The sequence below is a fragment of the Panthera onca genome, chromosome C1 (genome assembly GCF_046562875.1).
Source record: "Panthera onca isolate mPanOnc1 chromosome C1, mPanOnc1 haplotype 2, whole genome shotgun sequence".
In the NCBI taxonomy this organism is placed as follows: Eukaryota; Metazoa; Chordata; class Mammalia; order Carnivora; family Felidae; genus Panthera; species Panthera onca.
In genome coordinates, this window is record NC_138346.1 from 6,392,417 (window position 1) to 6,400,967 (window position 8,551).

The 8,551-nt window shown below is 47.7% G+C and overlaps 1 non-coding gene across 1 annotated transcript; it reads right to left on the minus strand.

Moving 5' to 3' along the window:
* Positions 1-1,711: 1,711 nt before the first annotated feature.
* On the minus strand, positions 1,712-1,848 carry LOC132674072 (U8 small nucleolar RNA). Its single transcript, XR_009608383.1, has one exon. It is a non-coding gene; the product is annotated as a U8 small nucleolar RNA (small nucleolar RNA).
* Between the last annotated feature and the right edge of the window lie 6,703 nt (positions 1,849-8,551).

Consider the following 8,551-nt stretch of genomic DNA (forward strand, 5'->3'; position numbering starts at 1 on the left):
AAGTTTGAGGGAAAATTATTGTAACCCAATTCTTTAACTTATCAAGCTATCGCTTGTGTGTGAGAGTCATAGATCCTCAGGAACGGAGGAATTTAGAAAGTATACTGTTTTTGTTTCCTATTGCTGCCATAAAAAACCGCCATGAACTTAGTGGCTTCAACAAACCAAATTTATCCTCTTACAGTTCTGGAGGTGAGACATCCTAAAATCAAGGGGTGCTAGGGGAGATTCCATTCCTGCCTTTTCCAGCCCCTAGAGCTCGTCCACATTTGCGGTCTTGTGGTTCCTTCTGCCTTCAAAGCCAGCACAAGTTGTATCTCTGTGACCACTCCCCCATCCTCCCAGATCCCTCTGACACCCCCCTTCTGCCTCTCTTCCATTTAAAAAGGACCCTTGTGATTATACTGGGCCCGCCCAGATGGCCCATAATCTCTCCACCTCAAGATCCGTAATTTAATGACATCAACAAAGTCCCTTTGCCATGTAAGCTAACATGTTCCTGGGTTCTGAGAATTAGGACAGGAATATCTCTTGGGGGTGGGGGACATTATTCTGACTACCGCATATACCAACCAAACAGGGCCCTTCTTGAAAAAAAGGTAAAGATCATACAAATTTAAAATTCTGTTGGAAGAAAGCCTATGATAATAGTAAAAAAAAAGAAAAAATTGAAAACAGAAAAATATTGACTGGGACATACCCTAATAATCTCTATAATCGTAGAGCTATAGTATAATTGACACAAGAACAGATACACAGATTCAAAGTCCGCTCATAGGTCCACATATCCATATGAATTTAAACTAATGAGAAAATGAGCAAGACATCCAAAGCATGATGTTAAGAACACCTACAAATCATTTGGGGGTGGAGGGAGGTTGAAACCTGAACTCATATCTTATGCCTACACACAATAAAGATTTAAATATATATATTTTTTAAAATATAAAACTATTGGGAGAAAAATTTCTTTTATTTTCTTTAAGATTTTATTTTTAAGTAATCTCTATACCCAAGGTGGGGCTCGAACTCACAACCCCAAGATCAAGAGTCACAGGCTCCACTGACCGAGCCAGCCAGGGACCCCTGTGGGGAGAAAATTTTAGTGAATGATTCTGTAATTTTAAAATGAATGCGGGGGCGCCTGGGTGGCGCAGTCAGTTAAGCACCTGACTTTGGCTCAGGTCACGATCTTGAGGTCCTTGAGTTCGAGCCCCGCGTCAGGCTCTGTGCTGACAGCTCAGAGCCTGGAGCCTGCTTTGGATTCTGTGTCTCCCCCTCTCTCTGCCCCTTCCCTGCTTGTGTGCTCTCTCTCTCTCCCAAAAATAAACACTAAACGTTTTTTTTAAAAACTAAGTAAATAAAATGAACATGAATTTCTAACTATAACTCCCAAGCCAGAAACCCTTAAAGGAAAATAATGGATATATATGAAGACATAAAGAGCTAAATAATAATAAAAATGATTTCTATATAACCAGAATAGTTGAAAGACCTGTGATAAATTATTTATAACAAAATTGAAAAAAGTTAATGCCCTTCTTATATAAAAAGCTTTTACAAATCAATAATTACGAGACGAACACCACAAGAGAAAAGTGGGCAAAGGATATAAGGAAACACTTTGGAAAAAGAATTGAACAGAATGCAAAACATGAAAGGAGCTTTACCCGTCACAGTAGCTACTGTCGTTGATTTTTTCCCAGGAAGAATCAAATAGATCAATCAGCATGTGGGAAGTCCTGATTGCATGCAGAGACTCTAATCACAAATCATGCAAACTTCAGTCATCATGTTCTAATCTGCCCTCCAAAACGTAGAACAGGTAAAGATTATCCAGCCTGATAATCCCTATGATTTTTTTTTTTTAATTCAGCCAGTATTCAGTTTCGGTGTGAGTGGTTTATTTATTTATTTATTTATTTATTTATTTATTTTTATTTTTTGAGTTTATTTATTTTGAAAGAGAGAGAGAGAGTGTGTGAGCAGGGGAGGGGCAGAGAGAAAGAGAGAATCCGTGCCATCAGCATGAGACCTGACGTGGGGCTTGAACTCATGAACCATGGGATGACGACCTGAGTTGAAACCAAGAGTCGGACGCTCAACCGACTGAGCCACCCAGGTGCCCCTGGTGTAACAACATTAAATAGAATCTCAAATGTGTATATTCTTTGTTCACAGCAAGGGTAATTCCTCCACAGGTGGCTGGAATATGCCCTTGGCCAGCTGGGCCAGGTCATTCAGCTCCCATGGGTCTCCCCTCTCTCGGTGGTGGTAGAAGGGAGTGGGGCTTGTCTGCATTCTGCACCCTCCCTCCCTCCCCATCCCTTCCTTTCCAGTCCATCATACGCACTGTCCCAGCAGATCCCTTGAAGTCATTCTCAACCATTGCAAATTCAGGGGCTGGGGAGGCCAGTCGTTGCCCTGTGAAAAGAGCCCGAGTGTGGGCAGACAAAATACACCCATTCCTATGACCCTCGCCCCAGACTGGGACTGGCGGACTGTGACACGCCTGGGACCCTCCGTTAATTCTCCACTCTTGTTAGGTCCCCAAACACAGCAAAGCTTTTTTATCTCAGGGTCTGAGAGATGTACGGCAGATGAGTTCCACTCTTTTCTCTCTCTCTCGGGAACATTTTGGAAGTTTCTCTCTCCTTGGCCATCGGTGGGGAAGAAGAGGGGTGAGGGAGGCGTGGCTTTCTTAGTTAAACTTGAAATTCAAAACAAACACTCCTTTTTTTAAAAAATATCATTTGTTGTCAAATTGGCTAACATACCGTGTGTAGAGTGTGCTCTTGGTTTTGGGGGTAGATTCCCGTGGCTCGTCGCTTATGTTCAACACCCAGTGTTCATCCCAACAAGTGCCCTCCTCGATGCACCGCCCATTTTCCCGTCTCCCCCACACCCCCATCAGCCCCCAGTTTGTTCTCTGTATTTAAGAGTCTCTTATGGTTTGCCTCCCTCCCTCTCTGTTTGTAACTATTTTCAAAACAAATGCTCCTAGATAAAGTCTAAATCTTCATAGCCTTTGACATTCTAACAGCCTATATATGGGTTTTTTTACCTCTGTGATGAGAAGAAGTTTACACTTTGAAGATACAGGTCTGTTGTTCCCCTGGGGAAACAGGGTCTGGCATCTTAAAAACGGAATTAGCCGGCACACAGCAAGGGCAGAAAATCCATTTGAAATAAATTAATCCCTTACATAATTAAAACATTAATGCCACCTCTGGGGCCTGTCTGTGCCTTCACTTACACACACATTCGCCTTCTCCGGCAAAGATCAGACATTCTTTACTAACAACGTTTTGACTTCAGATGGGCACGAGAAATCCGTATTTACAGATCCAAAGTTGGAAACATCAGGAGGCTCTAATCCACTGTCTTCGACGGCCCGTTCTTCTTGCCACACCAGCCCCCACAACTGACCGGCCAGATGGGCACCTGTAAATTCTAAGGTGGAATGCAGGAAAGGCGTGAATGGGAATCAATTCTATTCCTAACAAAGCTGAGTAAGAGTAGCGGAGATTCTGGAATTGTCTTCCACCGTTCTTCAGGTTCTTGTCTAAATCAGGCTCTCCTGTGGCTAACCTGAAGGGGTGTCTGCACAGAGAGGCAAGGTGCTGGAGGGCCGTGCCTTAGACAGTCCCTGCCGTCTGCCTGGGCTTTACCCGCTTTCTCCCGACTCTTCAGATTGTGTGGCTTCACTGTTCCCCAGAAAGCGGCTCCCTTTCTAAAGTGGTAAGTGATGGGGGCAGCTGGGTGGCTCAGTCGGTTAAGCATCCGGCTTCAGCTCCGGTCACGATCTCACAGTCTGTGAGTTCGAGCCCCGCGACGGGCTCTGTGCTGACCGCTCGGAGCCTGGAGCCTGCTTCGGATTCTGTGTCTCCCACTCGCACTCTGTCTCTCAAAAATAAATGACCATTAAAAAAAAGATTTTTTTTTAATAAAGTGGAAACTGATACTCTATGAAGAGGCATTTCTGATCCTCACAAGGGCAGCTGGGAAGCTTTAGGGTATTTTCCTATAACTATTCATCAAGACAGAAAGAAAGACCTCACTAACTTTTGCACACTTGTCTGTAATTGATGTAGCCCTGCGTTCTCATTAGAATAAAATCAGCCTGGTTTTCATCTGGATAAGCTGCCATCTCTGCTTTTCCATTGTGAAGGGAAGGGAAGGCTTGATTACCCGCTTCTGTGTAAGATGTGTAATTTTCCTAAAAAGGCTACTTACACAGATGCATTTTCAATCAGGGCTCCAGAGCCCAGAACAAAACGTTGATTAATATTCCGTCGAGGGCTTCAACGTATGGCTCAGCGTGCAAAGGATTTGAGACAAATCCATTGAAGACGGCACAGCTCTGGTTATGAATACAATAGTACCTGGCTCTCCGGGGGAAGCGAAGCTAGTTTAGCAGAAAGACACCGGACGCCCTCAGTTACCCAGGCTTGTAAGCGCCTTGCAGGCAGGAACCTGATGTTATTCGGAAGCGACGTCTGGTACGTAGCTTGGCTCCCTGGACACGGTGAGGGCAATAAGCATTAAGTGAAATCGTTTTCCGGATGAACGGAGGGGAAGGGAAGGAAAAATAACATAGAAACAGAGAGGGGGGCGAACCAGAAGAGACTCTTAAATACAGAGAGCAGCCTGAGGGCTGCTGGAGGAGAGGTGGGTGGGGGGAAGGGTTAAATGGGGGATGGGCACTAAGGAGGTGCTTGTTGGGATGAGCACTGGGTGTCGAATGAAAGTGAGGAACCACTGGGCTCTACTCCTGAAACCAACGCTACGCTGTATGTGAACTAACTCGGATTTAAATAAATCCATTTAAAAACAAAATAAATGAAATGGTATTCAGCCTGATGAGGTACGTGGGAACAGCGGGCAGAAAATCAACAACTGTTGCCGGATTCTCTGAAGACCGTGTGCTACTGGGGCTGCACGTGTGCACCGTGTGCTATTGCACACGCTAGTTAAATCCTTCACTGGGCCTGTTCAATCAGTGAGCATGTGCTAAGCATTTACTCTCTACCACACCCTGTTCCTGGATGTTGGCAAATGGCTATTCGTCAAGATGCATTTTCTCCTTTCTGGGTCACTTCCCAGTCACCCTCGCAGCGACTGAGGCCACGTGGCTGGTTCTAGCCAGTGGGAAGTGAAGAGAAGTGTCTCTCTTCAGGCCTGTCCTTTTGAGTCCCTCCCTTCCAGTTGGCTGGGTCCGACACAACATGGCGGCTATGGGAGCTGCGTGTGGAGGACGGGAGAGTCTGCTTCAGCCCCGAGTCCCTGACAGACCCCACCAACGTGAACCCCTGCCCGGGACTGTTAGGTGAACCAGAAAAGAGCTTTTGTCCCGCTGGGCCCAACCCCAACTAAAATTTTGGAGATGTAGAGTCAGAGGAGACGCGGCCCTGCCTCTAGGGGGCGTCCAACCCCAGCATGGACTTCAGTGGGCAGAAGACCACCACGTGGCCCCTCGTGCCTCCACAGAGGAGAGCCACAAACAGAGGGAGTCCCTCCGTGACGCCCGCTCCAAGGTCAACAGGCCCTTCAGAAGCTTCCGTGGGAAGGCCCTGCCTGGAGACCATCAGCCAGAGACTGCCTGCCCTCAGGAATGAACGGAGTGCTGCAACCGGCCGGACATGGAGCCCGCACATCAAGAGATGGGTTTGTGAGAGGCCAGACCGAGGGCTCCGACCCCTCACCTCTCACCATAGTGGGTCAGCGAGCGCTTGCTGGGGGGACCCTCCCCACAGGGCATCTGACTGAGGCCCAGCTCCGAACCTAAGGCCTGCTGTTTGCTAGCAGGCCAACTGTTTCCGGTATATTCATTTGGAGGGCTCCATTTCTAAAGTACTTGTATATGCATTTCTCATTTGGTCCTCAGAACGACCTTGCCGGGCAGCGAGGCAAGTTGGCTCAAGGTCATACAGCCAGTGGAGATGTTGGACTTCGCATGTTCTGCCACCGGATTCATTCAGCGTCCTTCCCCACCAGGTCCGACTCCGGTTTACGTCAAGGCTTAGGGCGCACTTCCCTCCACAGACCCTAGCGTTTCTTACTATCCACTGTAAATTCACAAACCCGCAGCAGATGTAAGCTCGACCGGAAGGCCAGGACCACACTGATGCTCTGCCCCCTCCCACCACTGCACGGCCCTGGAGGCAGCGTTATGGCGAGGCAGGGCTGCGGGAGAATGTCACGGGGAAGATTTAAATGCCACGGTATCGATCTGGATCTTGTGTTCAGTTCCCCAGGCCGGATACGAATGAGGTGGACGTAAGGATCGTGAAGAGAAGTTTCTAAAAAGCTGGGCTATTTGCTAAGAACGTCAGGGTGATACCGCATCTGAAGTTTAACCTGAGTTTCAGTTTCCGCAGAAGTTAGATCCTCAGCCATTGTATTTCCCTCCTTTCGGCATCTCACAAATATCCCCTTCACATTACTTATTTCAGTTCCGTAAGTATTTACTGAGCATCTACTCAGGGAAAGGCTTGCTGCTGTCCACCTGCCACCCATCTCTGTGATGGCTCCATGTCAAATGTGGAAGGTGGTTACTCATAGACGTGGAAACTGATCGCTCCTGAGTTGTGGAAACTGATCGCTCCTGAGTTCTTCAGTCTTCTGGAGGCCCTTTCTGTTAATACCCAAACGAAACTCCTTGAGTCCCCACCAGGGACGGGAGGAAGCCAGCGCTGTGGCTGGGATTGGAGGGTAATGGATTTATGGAATTCCTACTGGTTCCTGGGCACCGTTCTGCATGATGAATAAGACAGAGACCTTCTCTTATGACCGTGCTCCTTATAATCTAGGAAGAGACCCAGCCAATGTCCTAACCACCACTGACAGAGTAGAACAGCCACTCTCCCTTGACTGAACATGGGCCCACCCGTTCCTCTGTCTTTCCCCCGAGCTCCAAGGATGCCGTGCGCAAGTCTTTTATTGGAAGTGTGGGGAAAATAAAGCGTGATTATAGATTAGGACTAAGGATGCCTTCCAATTTAATGTCAGACTTCACTATTATTAAAATATCCCTGCCCGTTCCCCACCAAATAGCTTGCTTTCCTGAGATCCCAGCATCTGGACCCCCACCCCTGGAGCATTTTCTTCCATTTTCCCATTGCTATGGGTTGAGTTGGGTTCTCCTCCCCCCCAAAAAGATTTGATGTTGAAGTCCTCACTTCCACTACCTCAGATTGTGACCCTATTTAGAACTAGAGTGTTTTCAACGATAATTTAGTGAAAATGAGGTCATTCGGGGGCGAGGGGGCTAATCCATCATGAGTGGTGTCCTTACGAAAAGAGGAAAATTGGACACATAGATAGACATGAGATGCACAGATGTGAAGATACACAGGGGATTGGAGTGATGAGTCTATAAGCCAGGGAGCAACGAACGTTGCTGGCCCGACGTCAAAAGCTGGAAGAGGCGAGGAAGGGTTCTCCCCTACAGGTTTCAGAGGCGTCTGGTCCTGTAATCAGCTTGATTTGGGACTTCTAGTTTCCAGAACTGTGAGATAGCATTTTTTTTTCTTGCTTTAAACCACCCAGTTTGTGGTCCCTTGTAACACTAGCTCAAAGAGGCTAATACACTCGCATCATTGAGATTCAGCTCCTAACCCCACCCCCTTGAATCCCCATCCATCAGGCTCCCTGCAGAAAATCCAGACGCTTTGCTATTTCACCATGTAAAGCAAAGTAGCTCACTTTGATCTCCCGTAGCCTGACCCCCTTCAAGGCTTTCTGAAAGCAAAAAAGTCCCTTATCCCCCACGCCCACCCCACGAATTTTGCCACTTCCCTACAAGAAGGAAGGAGAGGCTGGCAAATTATTTCAAAAAGATGGAAGTGTATGAGCTCTGGGTGATGTAGGGGCTGGGGGTGTCCTGGCCCACTGGGGCTCCTGTGGCACCCAGTTGGGAAACCCTGGATGAACAACTGACCGTTGAGGAGCTGCCCTCCTCGTGCAAGTTAGGACCCAATCGGGTTTCCGGATTTGATGTCCAGATTCCTGGGAACCTGAGTGCACAACGATACCCAGTTCCACGGTGTCTCAGGACAGCAAGAGATAGGCAGCTCCCTGTTGTATTTCTGCCGACTCCCTTTCCTTAAGGATCTGAATCAGAGTAGTGGAAATGGGCTGGTTGAACAGGGCAAGAAGTCTCAGTTCTGCAGCCTAGAAGAACCGTGAAGAGGACTTTCACAACAAGTAGATAGAGTGGGGGTCGGGGAAAGAACACGAAGACAAAGGTGGCATCCAGGCCAGCATGCTGGGGGATGAGTGGCAGTAGACGCCCTTAATGCGACCAGGACCCGGATTGGAGATGAAAGGGGGTGTGCCCATGCCAGGTACAAGGAGTTCTTTTTCCACCCCTGTCCCAGAGTGTTGCTCCCTGACCCCCAAAGCAGGAGGAGGGGGCACATCCGTGTCTATGGCCATGAAGGCCATGGAAACACATCTCTCCTCGTGGAAATCCCATTTTCGTTTACAGAAATAAACCAGAACCCTCGATTTCTGCATTAAGCACCTAGTGGATTCGAGGGTAGAGTAA